The 21664-nt window shown below is 44.4% G+C and overlaps 1 protein-coding gene across 1 annotated transcript in view; it reads left to right on the plus strand.

The window, feature by feature from the left end:
• The first annotated feature begins 4315 nt into the window (after positions 1-4315).
• The window catches only part of RD3 (RD3 regulator of GUCY2D), a 46940-nt gene continuing 29591 nt past the window's right edge, over positions 4316-21664 (plus strand). The window contains exon 1 of the mRNA XM_075064350.1: positions 4316-4364. The gene's annotated coding sequence lies outside the window, so the exon portion shown is untranslated. The remainder of the gene's footprint in view (positions 4365-21664) is intronic.

Raw genomic sequence — 21664 nt, forward strand, 5'->3', positions numbered from 1 at the left:
CCACCAAATGAAATTAATGAGCAGTAGGTTTAAAACAAATAAAAGGAAGTTTTTCTTCACACAGCGTGCAGTCAACCTGTGGAACTCCTTACCTGAGGAGGTTGTGAAGGCTAGGACTACAACAGGGTTTAAAAGAGAACTAGATAAATTCACGGAGGTTAGGTCCATTAATGGCTATTAACCAGGATGGGTAAGGAATGGTGTCCCTAACCTCTGTTTGTCAGCTTGGAGATGGGTGGCAGGAGAGAGATCACTTGATCATTACCTGTTAGGTTCACTCCCTCTGGGGCATCTGGCATTGGTCACTGTCAGTAGACAGGATACTGGGCTGGATGGACCTTTGGTCTGACCCAGTATGGCCATTCTTATATTCTTAAGAACAAAAGATTATGCTTATTTGAAGACAAAAAATCCATACTGGGCATATCTAAACCTTTAACAGGTCCCCAGCTCTCTGTTTAACAGGTTTTTCTGAGGCGATCCATTCTTCAACCCTTCATCCAAGTCTGCTGGAATGTGAGGTTCCATTGAAAGCCTCTTCTGTCGTACTCAGTCATATGAGACAATGACTCCTTTCTGAGCTGATGTTTCTCTGCATCATCTAAAATGAGTGGATTTTTTCTCTTTGCTAATAGTGTACTTTTGTGTGGGCAGATTGACTGGATTTGAACCAATTAACAGGAAGAAATGCTTCTCTGTGACTGAAAAGACAACTTTACTGAGAGAAAATAAATGCTACAAAAATACAGCTATGGATTTAGCAACTTTTACAACCATGGGGCTTTGAACTTTGAAAACAGTAATGTTGTCCCAGTCCTACTTCTTCCCTCAGCAAGGTCTATTACATTTGCCTAGTAGAGCACACATCAGTAATTTAGCCAAAAAAATCCCCAACCAACAGGCCAAATTTGTTCTGACTTGTAAACCCAGTAATGCAATGTTCTGGCTTTGTGTGAGTGAGGTTGCCCTTTTGTGGCTGGGCCCACAAAGAAGATACAGAACCTACTGTTACTTCTAGTTAAAGGAATCATTCTTTAGCTCCAGCGTCCAAGGCCTATGTTCTTAGAGCTGAAAGACCAAGTTTCTATTTTTAACTCCACAAGGATGTGGTTGTGATTTATGTAGTAACTGTGTCTGGATTTATTCCAGTGAGTCGGTGCAGAATTTGGTCCGCTTCTAAACAAACCAACTAAAACCTCAACTCTACATGTATATTACTGTGAACAGTACAGGGAAAAGTACTTGCACAAGATGCCACATCTTGTCTTAAGAGATTGCTTCAAAGTATCTTCAAAAATGTACTGAGTACAATTGTGCCCCATCTGTGTTAGAACGAAGAACACCTCCATTAAGCTACTGATTGCTGTTTCTCTTGAATGGTTGTTTAAGAAAGTTTCAATGTAATCTGAAAATAGCAACCCTTAGATTTCACCTGCTGGGGTGGGTGTAGGGGATTTGAATGATTTTTCTATTGAGAGGCCCCATATATTCCCAAAGAAAGTCATAAATTGTTCCTTAATCATAAATCTTTGTGATTCGTTGCAAGGCATTCCTGGGAGGTTCCCAGATAGTGTTTGTTCTGCAGTAGAGACGCAGTTAGAGATAGTGACTTTTGAAAGACATTTTTGTGGATGAAAACCTGAAGGACTTTAGCCATCTATAGTGATGTTTGCATTAAATTAAACCCCCACAATCCTGTGCTGGATGGAGGATACGCTGAATGTTGTTATAAATCACTGCATACCGGGGAGCCTGTTGGACTAGAGTTGAGGCTGAGGACAGACACAATCCTCCCTGATTAATTAGAGCAGAAGACTCTGCTAATCTCTGTTAGTCTGCTTGTGGTATTCAATTTAATAATAAACAGCACTTAATAAAAAAACCTCATCATGTTTTTTAATTTCATCTGTAACATATATTGTTACAGGGCTCAAACAGCGGACTGCCTAGCTGGTCTGCTCTGAACCTTTGGCCATCCTCTCTCTTTCTTTTGCTTTATTCATATCCCCAGAACCACTTTCCTGTAGTGACATATACATTCGACCAAATCTCCGCTGGGCACTTTGCCTGAGTAAGTACTACGTAGATAATGAATAAGGACTTCACAAATTTGGGCCCTGATTCATGAAAGCACTTAAGCACATGCTTAAATCCATCCCTGTTCAAGACAGTACATAAGCATATGCTTAAAGTCAAGCACATGTTTAAGTCTCACATATGCTTAAATGATATCCTGAACAGGGATGCTTTCCTGAATCAGGGCCTTGGCTCAGTGATTGTTCAGCCTGGTGTGGCTCCCCATGAAGTCAATGGGAGTTTGGCCACTGACTTCAGTGGGAGAAGGACTGACCCCTTAATGAATTTTCAGTCTGCTGTGTGATGCCTAAATGGTCTGTGGCATAGAGAAGGTGAGAGCTAAGCTGCATGGGATGGTGACAAGCCATATTCTTCTCCCTTTGTTTCATACTTACCTATTGTGCCTTTCCTGCACACAGTACAAGGTGCTTGATTATGATTAATAGAATCCTGTTCTCATCTGACTCCACTGAGAACTCCACTCTTTTTCCTGTCTCCCAGGCAATCTCAGTGTCACCTTTGACTCCTCTCTCCTGCCCCTATAGTTGGTTTCCTGCTAAATCTGGTCACTTCTTTTTAGGATTACCCTAATCTACACATCCCTTACTTTCCCCACTGCTCTTCCACCTTGTCCACATTTTGGTCACCTCTCATCTTGATTACTGCCTGTCCCTCACTCTCCCACCCACTACTGCCTAAGTCATCTTTCCTCTCTTTGCACTCTGACTATATCACCATCCTCCACTCCACGAAACCCTCCATTGGTTTCCCATCTCCAACCACATGAGATTCCAGCTCCTTGTACTCCTATGTAATCTTCCCCCTACTCTCACCTCTGCTGTCATTCCTCCACTTCCCTTCTCACTCCCGGCTGTCTTCCAATCCTCTGGCCTTATTGCCTTCTTCCTCTCCATTTCCCACTCCCTCCTTCCGCATCATGCTGCCCCTCTGCCAGGAACAGCCTCACTGCTTTCATCTGCCATGCACCTTTAATCCCTCCTTGTATACTTCCATCTTCAGGAAACCCGACCTTCATCTCATCAATTATCCTGAGATCCTCACTGTTTTGAACTGTTGCTCCATCTCTTGCCTGTGATTGCTTTAGACAGTTCCTTGGGGGCAGGGAAGTGTTTATTTTTATGGGCCAGATTCAATCTGGGCTCCAGCATGGGGGATTAAGCAAGAGGGAGACACAAAGATCCTCTTTCCATCCTGATGTACAGGGATACAGAAATGTAAGCATAATCATTTAGATGTCATTGTCCATTTCCCCCATCCCTTCCAGACACACCTGCCTTTCCAAGCAATCATCCCTCTATCTCTGTGCTTCTCCAGTATCCCTACCAGCCCGTTCCTTCTCTGTCCCCAGGACCGACAACCAATAAAAGATTTGCACTAACTGCTGTGATCTGACAGTGCTGCATTTTGAACAGCTGTAGCTGTTTGTTACCAAACACACTGGATTCAAAATTATATCAGTTTACACTGAAACATTCCAGACTCCATGTCCCATTGTATATCGCTGTATATTGAAGCTACAGCTGAGGGGCCCGCACTTACTAAGACTTACCCTGGCGATGCAGACTTCATGCCAAGGTAACTGGCGCCTTAGGAACCTGGCTACACAGATGGTAACAATAAATTAGCGCCTCTTCCTCCTAGACTGCAGAGGAATTTAGAGATAGTCTCAAACCAAACCCCTGGCTCTGAGCATTTCCAAACTTCGGGAGTGTTTGGATGCTGATTCCGGACCCAGGCACGAACTTAACACATGGCCCCGAGCCCCTGGACCCGCACCCCTGAACTTCGCGTCCAGCCCTGGGAGGGCGCTGCGCCACGAGGACGGGAACACAGAGGAGTCTTGCGAGGCGAGTGGCCGCAGATCGATGCCGCGGGCCCCCCTCTCGGGGTCATGTGGCACTTAGCCGGGCGTTGAGATCAGCAGCTGGCGGGACCCACGTGGGGCCGCGTGGAGCAGCGCGGCCATCACCCTGACAGCCAATGGAGCAGGTGGCCCCGCGCTCCCGCGAGCTCGGCCGCCCCGCCCCGCGGCTCCTCCCGGCCCAGCCCAGCTCTCACCCCTTCTGGGGGCCACCTAGGCTTAGCTCAGTCTCTATGGCAACAGCCGCGGGGGGGCCGGGCGCTCAGTGGAGGCTGATCCCGCCCGCCGCGCCGACCCAGCAGCGCCTCCCACCTGCCCCGCTGCCCCGCCTGTCACTTCGGAGTCTGCAGCCGGGCGCCGCGCACCGCCCGTGGCACTGGGCTTCCCGCCGAGCGGCCCGGCCCGGGTAAGCAGAGCCGCGGGGCGCGTTACGCCGGCCGGGCAGAGTCCTGGGACTGGGACCGTGTGTCCTGTCCAGCCTGCAGCCACGTGGGCGGGGGTGCCGCCGGCCCGGCCCGGCCCTGCCCTGCCTGCCAGGCCCCGGGTCGGCGCTCTGGCTGGGGTGCCTGCAGCTGGCCCGCATTGCCGGGGGGTAGCGGCTGCTGCGGGCAGCCAGGGCACTGCCGCGGCCGTGTTCCCCGGGGAGCGCCCGGCGGAGCGGCCCTGCCTGGCTCCCGGCGATCGCTCCCCAACTTCTCGGTGGCTGCCAGTGATGCCAGCCCGGGCACGTGCTTCTGGGAGGAGGGGAGGGCAGGGCCGGGGCGAGGTCCCCTCCGCGGTGGCAGCCCGGAGCCTCAGCCTGGGGATCCAGGGGGCGGCGGCTGGGCAGGTGCCAAGTGAGGGGAGGCTGGAGCTCTGTCCGTCCCCTGCAGGCAGCACAGCGCAGGGGAGCGGTGGGAGCTGGCCCGAGGGCGGGCCAGGCTGGTCTCTCGGTGCCCGGGCTGGGTGCTGCGGCGTGTTCCGCGCTCGGGACGGGCGCTGAACGGAGCCTGCGAAATAGCAGCGGGGCTTTTCCTTTGCCCGGAGCGCGGGGACGCAGGCTGCTCTGGCTGCAGGTGTGTTCCTCTCTTGCTCCATCCGGATCCGCGACAACCCACTCAGCCTCCTCTAGGAGTTTCGAAATTGGCCGCCAGTGTTTATCACTGACTTGGCGTGGAAATTGCCCGGAGCAGGTTCGTTTCTATTTGACTTGCCACCTCCCAGGGGAAGAAACAAGCCCAAAAACGTGAATCGAGACTACTGCAGTCATGAAATTAAGCAAAGTTACATTTAACGGAGGCAGTTCTACCAGGAACATTAGTTAGAATTCACTGGGCAGCCTCTGTCACAGACCATTCATTGACTGTTGTGACAAGTCGTTACAAAGGGTCATGCACCGCTTTAAATTAGATCTTGGCGTACCACTGTGCTTGTTTTGGTCTTATTTAAAACACAATTTAAAAACTAGGGGGCTGAGTCCCTTCCCACTTACTCCAGTTTTATGCAGCCATAACTCCACCAGACTCAATAGCAATGACTACACCTGTCAAACTGGAGTGGACATGTGAAGAATTAGGTCCTAAAATATTTGTTGTTATGTCACTGAGTTAGATGATGGTAATAAAATATCATATGTTTTTATGCTTTTTTAAAACTAACCCTCAGCTGTTTTTAAAATGAAAGTATATGTCTGTCTATCTATCTAGGACTTATATGCCCTTTATCATCACCCTCTAATTTAAAATTAAAAAACAGAGTTCTCAGTCTATAAAAACTGTAGGTCTGTTCCAAAGCCCTTGAAAGTAATGGGGGTCATTCCGTTGATTTTAATTAGCATTGGATCAGGCCCTGTGATCTTCTGGTATTTTCAGAAGAAAATCAGTTACCAGCTCAGATGTTATAATTGAATAGTGGTCACTAAGATGATGGTTTAAGCATGGGGTAACAGGGTGCATATAAAGAAAAGGAACACAAGAGAAAAGCAATGTTATTTACTAAGTATTGTTCAGATCAAGTATTGTTCAGATCAAGATAAGCAGCTGGTATTTTTTACGCACTCCAGAACAAATTCTGCTCTCAGTTACACCTGGGTAAATCCAGAATAATTCCACTAAAATCAGTTGTGTTATTCTGGATTTATTCCCGTGTAATGGGGGCACACATTCTGCTCTCAGTGCTAAATACCTCAGTTTAGTTTCAGCTCAGGTTGGTAATGTGACCAAGAGCAGTTACCTCCTGGAAGGCTGTTTGGAGTCTCAGGCCACGTCTACACTACGGGATAATATCGAATTAGCTAAAATCGGTTTTATAAAACTGATATTATAAATTCAGTTTCATGCGACCACACTAGGCACAGTAATTCGGCGTTGTGCGTCCATGGTCCGAGGCTAACGTCGATTTCTGAAGCGTTGCATTGTGGGTAGCTCTTCCGTAACTATCCCATAGTTCTCCCGCGGTCTCCCCGACCCCTGGAATCGGGTTGAATCATTATTGTCTCGCGAGGTGGTATCTGGGTAAATGTCATCAGTATCATTCCTTCCTACTGGGAAAACATCAGCTGACAATCCTTTCGCGCCGTTCTTTTTCCCTGGATTGCCCTGGAGACACCATAGCACGGCAACCATGGAGCCTGTTCAGCTTTTTTTTTTTTTTTCCGGCACTGTATGTGTACTGGATGCCGTGGAGAGAGAGCGATACTCCAGCGCTACACAGCATCATTCACTTGCTTTGCAAGTGATAGCTAGAGATGGTTACTGGTTGTTCTGTACCGTCTACTGCCAGAGAAAACTGGAATGAGATGAGAGGTATCTCCCCCCCTGTAACCACTGTCCTGCTGCTGTCATGAGTAGCCCCTGGCTGCAATCGGCCAAGGGGCGCAATGCAAAAGCAAAATTGGGATTGACTTCATCTGGGACTGAGTCAATACCTCCCTTATGGTATTTCTAAAAATAGAGTCAGTAATCCTAGCCCTAGAAATAAGGGGCAATGTGGTATTAGAGGACGCAGTGTATCAGAGCAACAGCTGCTCCGTGTCAGTATTCACAGGGGGTGCCCTGCAGACAACCTCACCGCGTTGCTTCCCTCCCTCCCCAACTTCCTGGGCTACTGCTGGCAGTGTCCCCCCCCATTATTTGTGTCATGTAAAGATTAAAAATAAGAATGCAGGAATAAGAAACAGAAGACTTGTTTAGTGAGATATAAATGATGTGGGGAGGCAGCCTCCCGGGGCTATGAACAGTCCAGGCAGTACGGAATCTTTTCTTTACACATGAATGAAGGCCTCAGCCCCCAGTCGCTATGATGAAGACAGTTACCCAGCCACCTTCTGTACCATCTACTGGGAGTAACTGGGAGTCATTCCCCATTTTTACCAGGCGCCCCCGGACCAGCCCTCACCCTGAGGCCAGCCAGGAGCACTTCACGGGCTGATGGCAACGATGGATATCAGTCATAATTGTACCAATCTAACCACCGGGGAGGGGGAGAGGAGCAGATACTGTTCTTCACTGCTGCAGCATCGCGTCTACCAGCAGCATTCAGTACACACAGAGGTGACATTGAAAGAAGTTAAGAAAATGATTTCTTTCCCTTTTCTTTTCACGTGTGGTGTGGTGGGTGAACTGTGAGGAGCTATTCCCTGAACCACGCCAGACACCTGTGTTTGAACCTACAGATCATTGGGAGCTCAGCCAAGAATGCAAATCACACTTTTCAGAGACTGCTGTAGGACTGTGGATAGCTGGAGGTCCTCCAGTAAACCCCTCCATCCATGAGCGTACCATTTGGAGTCTCTGGCTTCCCGTTATGCTGTCACGCAGCGCTGTGTAGGAATGAGGATAATTCGACGTATATGGCCGTCTCGGCGGTATCCCCAACGTCCACTGCTGCCAGTGTGGCAACACACTGACCACTATCTGGGATACCAAACAGCAACTTATGTACGGCTTGGGATGGGTGTGGAGGGAGGCTGGTCTGTCTGGGGATAACACATCAGCTCTCTCATCAATAGACCCGCGGAATGCAGCAGGCAGGAAACAGAAAAGCCCGCGACTTGTTGAAAAAAATTACATCTCCCTTGTTGCCCCACGTGGAGCTTGATCAGCCGGGTGGACGATGTCATGCTCAAAATCCCAAAAAGGCGCTCCAGCATGATCAAGCACCGTACAGGAGAATACAGTTGATCGCTGGTATCCACACTAACCGTAATCCGATATGTTAATATCGAATTTAGCGCTACTCCTCTCGTCGGGGTGGAGTATAGAAATCGATATAAAGGGCGTTGTAGTGTGGACGGGTACAGCGTTAAATCGATTTAACACTCTTTAAATCGATTTAAATGCGTAGTGTAGACCAGGCCTCAGTGGAAAGGTACTGCTGTCATAATGGGCATCACTGATAGCCTCTTCTGCAGAGAAGCCCAGGACTAAATGGGTTTTGCAGAATAAGGGAAGCTTGCCTGCTCTTGTCTTTTCTGTACTTGTGCTATGGAGAGAGGAGCCCAGTTTTCAGTTCTGGAAAACTGGTAGTGTTATCATGAGCAGTAATTTCATATCAATATGTATTTTTAAGCAGCTACTGTGCTACACCAAACTTAGAGACTGAGCCCAATATCCTGCAATACGTACACAGACAAAATTCCCATCTAGTAACCTAGGAGTTTTGCTTGCATGGGAATGAGTAGGATCTTCAGGATTTAGCCCACAGTAAATATTTTCAGTGGGAATTTTATTAGTTTCGTGATGGTGGCTGTGTTATGCACAGATATGCATGCTCCTATGAATATACACTCCCACCATATGCCACTATGGTATCTGTTGTGAATAAATATCTCTCCAAAGCTTTTCAGATGATGGATTGCTAATAGCGTTCACACCATCCCATCTGCATATTCATAGCACATAGTCTGGTCTATGCTGGGAATATAGGAATAATATAGGAAACTCTGTTAACCTTAACAGGTCCATTGATATAAGAATTTGTAATTCTAGGCCACAGTGCATGAGCAATAACTCTGTCTATTTAATCTGAAGATAAGTCAAAGCATGATGTGTTATGTTTAACTAAACCTGTGGTATAAACCACAATGCAAGGAACTTCTGAGCTGAAGTTACATCCTTGACTCACCCTTTTGTGGCTAAGGAATACTATTACAATAACTAAGGATTAACAAAGGGTGAGTCAGGGATATATATTTAGTTTTAATTCTGAAATCCTTTTGTACTGTGGATTTACACCAGATCCTTAACATTATTTGAACATACCTTTAAAATTAGATGAGCCACAAAATGAGAGGAAAAAGATGTTGCTCATGGTATGTGTGTGACGTTGTGCAATCTATATGGTTTTATAAAAAATTAATGAGTGAATATAATGTAACTAAGATATGCTTCATGCAAACGGTCTCTTGTAAGGTATCATTACAAAGCTTATAATCTACTGAGTGTAATCATCCTATTTGTATAAATGTACCACTCTTGTATCTGAAACTAGAAATATGAAATACAACTCTGAGGGCCTATTGTAATTATGCAAAGTGTGGGCCATTAATGGTGGTTTGGAATCTTGATGACTCCCATTAACTAGGATAAATGTCTGCAAATGGCTGTATTTTACCTGTAAGTCTTCCTGTATACATGTGTGCTGGCAAGTGGGTAATGAAGTCTTGCAGTGACATGTGATCATGACATCTGAACTGGAATCCATCTTTGACCTAGTGTCTTTCCATTGATAAGGAGGGGGTGAGAACTCAGAGAGGGACAAAAGGATTCCCGCCTTATGCAAAAGATATATAAAGAGGTGGAAGAGAACAAAGAGGGAGAGAGCCATCATGAAGAATCCCCTTGGAACAAGAGCTGTACCAGGGGAAAGAATTGTGCCCAGGCCTGGAAGGTGTCCAGTCTGAGGAAAAAACTTACTCAAGCATCTCTGAGGGTGAGATTATCTGCATTCAGTTTAATTAGACATAGATTCACGCATTTTATTTTATTTTGCTTGGTAGCTTACTTTGTTCGGTCTGTTACTGCTTGGAACCACTTAAATCCACTTCTGTATTTAATAAAATCATTTTTTACTTATTAATTAACTCAAGAGTTTTATTAATACCTAGGGGAGCAAACAACTGTGCATATCTCTCAGTGTTATAGAGGGCGAACAATTTATGAGTTTACCCTGCATAAGCTTTATACCGGGTAAAACAGATTTCTTTGGATTTAGACCCCTTTGGGAGTTGGGCATCTGAGTGATAAAGACAAGCACACTTCTATGAGCTGTTTTCAGGTAAATCTGCAGCTTTGGGGCAGGTAATTCAGACCCTGGGTCTGTGCTGGAGCAGATGGCAGTGTCTGGCTCAGCAAGACAGGCTGCTGGAGTCCTGAGCTGGCAGGGAAAACAGGAGCAGAGATAGTTTAGGCACATCAGTTGGCAGCTCCCGGGGGGTTTCTGTGATCCAACCCTCACAATGTGTTCTAGCGGGATTCCTTTCTACCTCTTATTTACATGGTAGGGAAGAATAATTTCCTCCATTGCAGCAGGCATAACTGAGTGCAATTTGATAGTCTGTATTATGCAGGAAGCCAGACTACATGATCTTTTCTGGACTTAGGATGTATGAATCTAACAATTACCTGCTCCATCCCAGGCATGCAGCCACTTCTGGGGTAAAATATGGTGGCCCTTAAGCAGCAAACATCAACATTACACAAAAATTGGCCCATGAGGCTGAATTAAGGAAAGAATGTTTGTCTTAATTCTAAACTTCCTGGCTTACTACGTTTAAGCCACTCCACTGATACCATTTGTATTATTTATTTATTTGTTTGTTTATTGTGGGTTGCATTAGAAAATGTTTAGTGCTTGAAGTCTGTGTGGGAAATTGGCATGAAAATAGTTCTGGGTCTCGGAGATGAACCTGATTTGCTCTGGTAGGTAGGCAGACTGTGAAATGCTATTGTGCATTTGAAGTAAATTGTAAAAAACAAAACAAAACCCCTTTTGCTTCTTCAGGTAACATAAAGATTAGCTTCTGTGGAGATTCCTAGCCATAGTTAGGGATCTATTCTGTTGGCTTTTTTTATCTGACGTACAAAGGTCAGCTGTTGTATATCAACATAGCTCTTGACTTCAGTGGAGTTATGTGGATTTACATGAGTATAGTTCCATTAAAGTCAATGGAGCTATGGCTCTTACATCAGCTGTAGATCTGGAGTAGATATATTTTTTTCTGCTTGGTAGCACAAGTTCCTTGTTATATTTTCCCATAATCAGCCAAAACACATGCTTTCTCTATAACTTCGGATCACGACCATTGCAGTGTTCACGTCACAGTCCATGTCATGTTCCTCTACTCTCTTGTAATTAAAGAGTATGTTGAAAACACATTGAAAACAGTTTTTCTTCTATAACAAATCTCTAGGAATCAAAATATATCACAAACTATACAAACATAGGGAAGGTCATGTGCTTTTAATTTTATAAAAAGGTTCCTTACACAATCTTGTGGGTGCCATTAAATGTAGAAAATGCAACACAGTTGCAGTATACATCTTAACTCTTGGAAGAAATATGATGTCTTTATATCTCCTGGTTTATGGTTAGCCTTTTATCTCACAGCACCTTGTGTAACATTTTCTTGTTCTCCCCTAAATTACCCTTTAAGCAGTCCAATATACACTGGGCCGGATCCTCTGCTCAGTGTATGTACATCTACTCCATAATATAAAATACAAAAATGATATGCTGTACTTGGAGCTAACAATGTACTCATCACATGCCTCTGAAAGTTACTGTCAGTCATGTCACATCTCTAGCAAAAGCAACCTGATACAATGACAGGGCCCAATCCTGACATTGACTTGTCCCATTGATGTTACTGACTACTTGAATCAGTAAGCGCTACTCATGTAAGAAAGGGATGGGAGGATAGGGCCTTACCTGGAAGTCTACTGCTAGCATTCCAAACTGTCCCCTTCTAATTAGCTCATCCATAGAAATCATGTCAGACTATTTACAGCCCTGCAAAGCCTATAGCCAGGAAGACTGACAATAAATACATTTCACTTAGACCTGGTCACCTGATCTACACTTAAAATTGATCTACCTACATCATATGTGAAAAATCCAGACTCTTGAGTGCCATAGTTAATGTGACCTAACCCCCAGTATAGATATGGCTAGGTCAAGGGAAGAATTCTTTCATCAACTTAGCTACCGCCGCTTTGGGAGGTGGATTAACTACAGTGATGGAAAAACCCTTTCCACCAAAGTAGGAAGCATCTACAATACGCACATACAGCGGCACAGCCGCAGCACTACAACTGTGTGGCTGTAGTGTCCTTAGTGAAGACATAGCCTTACAGTGTTACACTTACAGGCACCTCAGTTATCCAAACCTCCCTGGTATTTGAAACAGGGTCATGTCCTTTGACATCTGTTAATTACAGTGACAATTCCCTTTGTATCCCATATCTTGTGTCCTCCATAACACTTGGATAGTCCAGCTTGTAAAGCAAAACAAAGAATATTTTTTCCGCTATGGTGCAAAACAGAATAATTGAAATGTGCTCAAGAATTATATCTTTTAATTCCGTTTGTTGGGAACAAGAAAGATGTTGCATAACTTGTTCTATTTGTCCTGCTTTGTCTGTGAGAAGGTCAGTGTGCTTTATGGCATTAATGAATTAAGCCTCACAGCATCCCTGTGGGATAGATACATTTGGTTATGCCAATTTTACCGATTAGGAAACAGAGAGATTAAGCAACTAGTCCAAAATCACACAGGAAGTCTGTGGCACAGCCAGCAATATAACCCAGATTCCCTGACTTCCAAACTTGCCTCTTAAGTACAAGACGTTCCTTCCATTTTTATGGTTTATTACATAGATTGGGTTCTCAAACTAGGGTCATGATCTCCAGGATGTTGCAAATAGGTATCAGGAGGTCATAATCACTCTGTTCTTCCCCTATTGCTAAGTATAAAGGTGAGAGGATCATGGCTAGATGGGGAAGGGGTGGTGGTGCTATGGGCCCTGGTATGGAAAAAGCGGTCCCCCTATGGAAAAGGTGGAGAACTGTTGATGTAGTTCATTTTACTGAAAACTATGGCAGGAAGAAAGCAGATATTTTTATTATAGTTCTATGGCATGTTATATAATTACTGTTACAGAGGCATCAGTAGCAACTTCATAATTAGGGCTGTGCTGAGCTTTTCACTTAAAGCAGGATTAAAACTCCCATTTGAGATGTCTGTGATTGAGTTTAGTCTCCAGATTTAACACAGTTGCTGTTCAGAGGACAGATGGATTGATGGTGGGTTTTTGGATAATGTAGTTTTCCCTCACCTAGTTTCACTTTTTTCCTCCCTGTGACCCACAGTCCCTCCAAACTCCCTCCACACATTTGCTCACAGATTATCATCACATCTCTGATGCTGGGTTTGTCACATTTTTAAAATGTACCCCAGTATTTTTCATAATCTTTTCACATGCTGTACGGAAAGCTCAAAGGTGTGTCAGTATCTGCCATGCACTGCTACCATTCAGTCGTCTGCTCCCTGACTGCCCACCTTCATTCCTCAGGCAGTCCCTCACCACTCCTAGCATCCTCAGAGCTGGTGAGCTAGGCTGGGCAGCAGGGAGCATCATGGCCAGGGACTGAATTTCTTTGCCTGGCTAACAGGTTGATCATCTAGGACCAGCTCTATAGCCAAGTGAAGTCAATGGGAGTCTTTCCACTGAGTTCAATGGGCTTTGAATTAACTTCATAGACAATCATCCAAGCCTTTAGCGGTAGATTTCTTCCTCCTCCTCCTACAAGTACCCCCCAAGGCTCCAGCAAACCAATACATTTTGCCTGTGGCATTCCTGTACTGATAGGACTGTATAGTAAGTTTGACAATGTGCCCGTCCAAGATCCAAGCCCTGCTTTTCAACCCAATTTGACTGCCAGTTTCACCTTCTGCCTCCTCCCTCTGTTTTGTTTGTTGGTGTCTTTTCTTAGTGTATGTGCAATGTACCTCGAGTAGCATGTGATCAGGTTTTATCACCGAATTTGGTCTGCTGGTTGGATGATTAGCTTTCCTGGCCTGGGCCAGGTACTGACGGGGAGTGCAACATGAACACTGATCAATGCCCGTTTTGTTGGTGTTGGAGGCAGAGTCATGGCATCGAGGAGAAAGGGAAACACTTTGCTTGCTGAACTCTTCTTTCTGCCAGGGAAGCACATTTTCCATCTGATGATTCTCCTGTGATTCACAACGGAGCAGACCTCTTCTAACAAGACTTAGCAAGTCTGTCAAACTGGGACTCCCAGTAGTTGAGCATGATTGATTTGTAGGAGCCTAAAGGGGATCGGGATCTGTCTATATGAGCAGCCTGCAGTCAGAATAGCCAGCCAGCAAGGCAAAGAAATGTATACCACAGCTCAGTAGTGGGGCTGGGGAAGGAGTAGAGAGCAGACCTCATTTTCATCAGGCTGGCTCGGGGCTGGGGTGCTGAAGGGAGTGAGGACTCTGGCTGGGGGTGCACCGCGTCCCTGCTCCTCCGCCTACCTCCCAGCGCTTCCCGCTACCAAACAGCTGTTTGGCGGCACTTAGGACTTTCCTGGAGGGAGAGCGGGAATGTGGTGCGCTCAGGGGAGGAGGCGGGGCTGGGGTGGGGATTTGGGGAAGGGGTTGGAATAGGGGCAGGGAGGGGGCGGAGTTGGGGTGGGGACTTTGGGGAAGCGATTGGAATGGGGGCATAGAAGGAGTGGGAAGAGGTGGAGCAGGGGTGGGGCCTCAAGAAAGGGGTGGAGTGAGGGTTTTGCAGTCTGTTACCAACCAACTTTGAAGTTCTCAGCTATTTTGACTTGACAATTGGTGTACGACTAGAGAAAGGTGTGTATCTATGCTGTGCCAAGAATATTATACCATTGTTATCAGAGATAACTCAACCAATCACCACCCTTACTCAATAGCTAATTTGCATGCTATGGTTTCATTGGCTGTATGAGGGAGACTTCACAGATGGTGGATTACTTGGCCCGACTACCACACCCTTGTACCTAGCTGTCACCTCACATATCAGCACAACTACCTACACAACAACACAACGAACAAGTCCAAATACAGATAGCCCCTCACCCCAGCACACACCCCTTATTTGGCACTAACACAAATCAACCAAAATCTCCCAGCACAACACAACCCGGGCACAAATCAACACAGCTTCCCATCACAACACACATTTGCCACCTTCACTCATACTTACCATAAACTTGAGTGGCTAAGTGGCAAGTCCTTTGCTAGTAAGCATATATTGGGCTACTGTGACAATGCAATAAAAGTCAGTAGAAAAGTCACTGTAAGATGCTATACAATTTAAGGGTGTAGAAAAAAGGTATATATTATATGAGAAACAATACATGACCCTGTAATTAAAGATTACATTACAATGCAGTCTCAAAGGGGTAGAGAAAAAGTTGTATGTGCAACCCTAATTTTGGCATGTGTGCTTAACTGTGCAGTCTTAATATTCTCTTAGTGTAGTTTTTTGTATGGAATGTGGTACAATTTGCAAGCAACACTGAGATGGGTTTCGTCTCAGGATATCATACCTAATATTGATGCTCTGGTTGATGCAAAATGCTGCCAGCTAAGTGGCCAAAAATGAAATGACTGTCAAAATTAGCACTGACTTTTCGCATTACAATTTTTAAAAAGTTAATATGTGGACTTTTAATAGCATACTATATTACTCTTGATATTTTTTCATTTTTGACTATACTTTTGTTTCGTTTTATGGAAAAGTTTCAGTGATGTGGCCCTCAGGCCAAAGCACTAGTCCTCATGTGGCCCTTGTGGTGATTTGAATTTGAGATCCCTGGTCTAGGAGCCAGAGGGAGGACATGCTGGTTGCTTCCCGGGAGCCATGCAGCGTGGTGGCTAGCAGGGAGCCTGTGAGCCTTACTTCACGCCATTGCCAACTGAACAGTCAACAGCCCAGTCAGCAGTGCTGACCAGAGCCACCAGGATCTCTTTCTGACCAGGTGTTCCAGCTGAAAACTGGACACCTGGTCACCCTAGCCACAACACATGTGGGCTTGGTACTTTACTGGCTCTTCAGTTCATTGTCTGCACTAGCTCCCCCATTGATTTCCTCCCTCCCTGGCCCTTCCACTTCTACATCTTTCTATTTATAAATGTTTAAGGGTGGAACAGGGAGCCAGAGACAAAGAGCACAAGGGGGAACATTGAGAGAGTCAAGGGAGGAAGAATTGGAAGAGGAATGGAGCAGCCACAGGGAGCTAGTGAAGATACAGAGGGTGGAGTGACCCATCTCTGGAATGAAATGCCTACACAGAAAGGACTGTTAGTTTAGCTGTTTACTCAATGGCATTTCCTATGAACATGATCACTGACAATCAAGGAAACACCCATTAGACCAATATTAACATCCAGCTACAGGTACAAGTATAGAAGTATTGTATAATCCAGGTACATGTACATCCAGATACAGGTATAATTATAGAGTTCATTGAAAAAGCAAATATGTAAAATACACTATCTGATGTCAAACATGGTCAACTCTGAGGAGAAGGTGTTATTTCCAAAAGGAAATACAGAGTTGAGTAGGCAAAATTCCTGAAACTCTACACTACTTCTGGAGTGGAGATTTTTATGAACAGTTTAATATTTTTAATTTATTAGTATTTGACCAGTTTATAAACTGAGCATGGTCAAAGCCAGCTCTCTGAAACATGAATGGGCTACTCTGAGCAGCAGCAAAACTGACTTATTGTCCAACAGAAGGAGTTGTAGCCAAATGAAGCACTGTTTTTATTTAACAGATGGCTGTGTTAGCCCTTTTCCCCAGAAGGGAGCCAGGCTGAGCCCTCTTGGTCATCAGCATCCTGCAACCTGACTGTAAGCCCCAGTCCTTTGTGTCTTTCCTAATAGAAAAGACATTTCATGTTACTTAACGATTAGCCCCAGTGTGGACTTTAAATTGAAAAGAGCAGTTGCAATTAGTGGAGCCCCTGCTCCCCTCCCTGGGCTGAAAAGACCAATGGCAGGTTGAGTGGGGGTGGCTTGTCAGTTCCACTGAGTGTACGTGGCCAGTTTCCAGCACTAGGAAGGAGGAGGAGGAAAAAACAGCTTCATGCAAACAAGAACCACCTAGGGACAACTAGCACTGGCTGTAGCTTTGCATGAGATGCTTGGACTGGATTTTCCCTGTTAGAAAACAGGCAGTGTGAATTGCAAGGAATCTGCTATGCCTGCCCTATGCCCTTCTTGCTGGGGCGTGTGATTTTTCAAAAGCACCTAGGACACTGAGGACTACAAGCCCTGTTGAAAGCCTGTGGGACTTGTACTCCTAAGTCATTTAGATACGTTGTGGGGACTGGACAAATCAATCTGCAGTCCTTGCTCAGACAAAACTCCCATTGATGCCAGTGTGCCTGAACTCTTTTCAGAAGTGATTATCATCTTGCAGCATCGTTCTGATGCCCTGCTACAGCAACACTTTTCAAAGCTGTACTCCCTCACAGCACTAGTCTCTTTGATAAAGAGCCACTGAAAGAGATCAAAAAACTGAAGGTCATAAGAAGAGCTCAGCACATTGCAAGATCTTACCAATAGTGAGTCAGTGGGAATTAAAACCCAGATTTCCTAACTCTCAGTTTCCTGCTCTATTCATGAGGGGCCCTGCTGCCTCTAATAAAACAGCCAGCAATGGTAATAGCTGGAACATGATGGGAGGTTAAAATCTGTTCAGCTTCACAAATTACCCTTATAGGACCTAGTACTCCTCTCACTAGGCTGTGTGTACACTGGTGCATATATACCAGTGTGAGGTCAGACTCAGACAGTAATAAGAACAGGCTAGTTGACAGGAATATAGCACTAATTAGCCTGTTGGCTGCTAAAAACATTGGTAAAATACCCACACGTTATATGAGAGACCCAGCTCAACCTGTATCAGATGAAGGAAGGTGCTGGCTGAGTGTTGAAGGTATTTGCATCTTTTCTAAATAACTGCAGAATAGTTTCTCTTTAACATAAATTACCCAGTCATGTGAGTGAGAGTGCAGAGACATTTAAATCTTTACAATATCTTAGTTCATTCTACCATCCCCTTTTGCTAGCAGTGAGCTTGCCTCAGTGCCTCTTACTGGATCATGTCAAGGTATCTTAACCTTTAATAACGTAGTGGTGAACACATGCTAAACTCACAAATACAAAAATACCATCTAAGTATGTAACAGAGCATAGATGCATTTTAGGGAAATGGAGTTATGGACTCAGAACTATCAGCACACCATTCCCATGTGAGCTTAGTCACCTATACAGGGGGCTAGACCTGCAACAGGCAGACATTGCCATCTGTAGTAATGTGAAAGTGAGAGAGGCTGGCTTGAAAGAACAAGTCATCCTGGTGATATTACCATTATCATTAACAGTGTCAAAGTTAGACTCAGGACTCACAGTTTGTCAGACCACTCTGTTTTATTAGCACAGCGCTCTGCTAATACACCCAGATAATGTGAAACCTCATAACAAGACACAAACTATCTATTTATACAGGAAAAAGGGCAGGCAGTTGAGGACAAAGGACAAAGAAGCAACAGACAGGAACGACCTACAACCAGGCAAGGTGGATATTCAACGTCCTTACTGATTGGTATCGACTAAGGCTAGATACTTTTCCAAACGCCTTAAACGTGCAATTGTTCTACCTGCTAATGCTTGTTCCCTGACACCTGGATTGCAAACATTCCAACAATTATACTTAAACAAGGTGCAGACAACATTCTTTAAATGACTCCTTATTTTACAATTAATTAATTCTACTTTCCACAGTCCCTCCTCTTTTGGTCAGCCGATAATAGCCAGGACCAAAATTACTGGGTCCCACAAATCATTGTTCTTTTAGTTTCTTATCGGTGATTTTAAAATCATCATAAGTAGCACTCTGGTGGGGCAGCTATCTGTTGGTGACACTGTTCTAACCATTTGGATGCAAACAGAATGATTAAACATACAAAAATCATAATAGAATTTCAAACAGGTAGCAGGGCTCCTAACAATCGTTTCCTATGCCAAGAAGATTAACAGGTTTACTTAGCCACTTCATAAGAACTCAGCTCTGACTCATGAGGAAGAGATGCGATTTGTTCTAAGGGCGTTAGCCTGATTTATTACCTCATTGGTAGTGTCAGGTATGCAACTGACAATATTGTTTCCAAGTAGCACATTTGTCTCATTTGGCAGCCAGCACTAGTCCAATGCCTGATGGTTCTGGAGGCCACCTGTTCGTTGGCCAGGGCTCACCCAAGTGGATATAGGAACTGCCTATAAGCCCTTTTCCCAGGTCATTACTGTTATATATGTTAAACAGAAAGGTTTCTCTCGGTGAGGTCTGGGGAATTGAGTGGCGATAACCAGGACAGGAACACCAGTTTGAAGTGGGTGGGATGTGGCTGCAGACCCCACATTAGAAATATAGGGTCTAGCTATCCCCGACTTGCTGCTGATAAAGATTGTCACTTGTGGACTCCCAGACTTAAAGACACCACAGCTGAGGACACGAGGCCCCACAGAGATGCATTTGGAGCAGGCGCGGCCTTTGTCGACAACTCAACTGAGGGAACTGCAGATCACAGCTTATGTTCCAAGGCCAAGCAGGCGCTAGGCTCACTACTCTTCATTTCTTGGCCTTGCTTTATGTACTGGTCGCCTTCTGGCCAACCCTTAACCAGAGCGTAGATTGTACAGGTTGCAAGGCTGTTTCTCTACGTTAATCTTCGGAGTCAAATTGACTTGCCATGGTCCCTGGGTGATGATGGTTCACTGGGGTGATACATTTACACTGTGAAGCATGTATCCACGCTTGAGAGATGCCAGAACAGTTAACAGCCGTCGGGGTAGTTAGGAGTGCTTGTAAAGTTTCTTTACCTACTTCTCCCCTACTCTGGCTATAACAATGGCCTTCACCACGCTTATCTCTGATGCATACATTCCTCATATCAAACAAATAGATTCAAGAATACAAACCGTAGTATTTTATATCGAAAAAAAGCATTGCAAATTAAGACCTTGCTAATTTTACATTAATAATAAGACAATTTACATTGAGACCCAGGCCTTCATGTTTCTCTAATTGTACTTAACAAACCAAAGTAGAGATCTGTCTCTTACAACTATCTTAAAACAAAGAGTATAAGAGAGGGCCCATTGTAAATGCATATGGAAGAACTAAGTCCCAAGAGGGTCTTTCTTTCTGCTATTAAAGGTGGGTTAGCAGATGAAATCAAATCAGAGCATGAGTTCTTATGGGACATTATGAATCTGCCTACATATCCCCTTTTGGACACTAAGATTATAATCGCCAGTTGTCACTTCTATTTAGTCCACGTAATAGAAAATACGTGGGAGGGTGATCTTGGGCTTGTGGCTTTAGCTTTGCACACATTTTTTTTATTATCCACGAGCACATTTTAAAAACATTTCATTTCAAAACACTACATTAAAACCAAAAATTAGAGTAGTAACATTGATTGGTAACTATTTTCCATTCGAGTGCCAAGTGATCGATGAATCATTCTTTATATTTATTTCATGCTTCAGAGCAGACTGTGTTTGTTGTTGGTTTGCAATAGTAAATGTGATTATTGGTAACACAAGTACTTACATACATTTACAATTGGCGTATCTGGTGGTTCTAACGCTTTTAAACAGCTTTCCAGGAATTACACTACACAGTAGTCCATTATAAGTATTTTTTATTTTTGGATTATCTGAAAGACAAAATAACATTTTTCTAACCCCCCCTTTGGGGTGGCATGATTATTACTTAAAAGATTCCTTTCTTTTTTCCCCCAAATACCTTTGCTGTTTGCAGGCAAAACAGAGGAATATAACCGCCGCGGCATATCTGATGTTTTTATCTTTTTTGTTGGTTTGTTTTATAGGCAGCCAGTTTTATGGCTTCTACTTTTGTAAGAGTCTATGGAGTATGTCGCACACTGTTTGTTTTAAATATCAAGTTGAGGGTGATGTACCTCAAGGGTTTCCCTGTCTTATAATACAAGAGACCAAGCTTGTAATGGTTTGTTTTTATCCTGTCCCACTTTTTTCCCTGCGGTGGTTGACTATTAAGTATCACTGGTATAGTGAGAGTTCAGTCCGGTGTTACGTTAAGGATTTTTCCAAAATCATATACATAAAAAACTACAAGTAGTTACAGGGTACCATACTACATAATTTATTTCAAATGTTTATATTAACAATGATAACATAGCATCAAAATCTCTTAAAGAATCTGTTATTACACAGCCTTTTATGTGGGGGCAATGTTGGTTTGGCTGACCTGAATATATTTCTTAATTGCAGCTTCTGGTTTGTCGCGGGGCAGTGCTCTCTTTTCTCTCCAACGCATTGCTCCATTCTTATATCAGTTGGTAATTGCTATCAACAAGCCTTGGCTTTTGGATTCAAGCCATCACAGAGCTCAAGAAATGACCTTCTCTGTCTAAAACCACACACAGGGATCTGAAAGATAACACAGCCTATTGCAGCCTCCTTTTGTTGGAGCCTAATAGGATTTAAAAATTTTCAGCAGCACATTTTTATTTGCAATGTTCTTTTTTGAAAAGACACTGACCGCCCCATCCCCGGCCCTACTCTATCAAATGTAAAAACTTGCAATGGTCCTGGAAATGCCACATCTTCACTTAAAAGTATACTATAAA

Source organism: Chelonoidis abingdonii, chromosome 3 (assembly GCF_003597395.2).
Source record: "Chelonoidis abingdonii isolate Lonesome George chromosome 3, CheloAbing_2.0, whole genome shotgun sequence".
In the NCBI taxonomy this organism is placed as follows: Eukaryota; Metazoa; Chordata; order Testudines; family Testudinidae; genus Chelonoidis; species Chelonoidis abingdonii.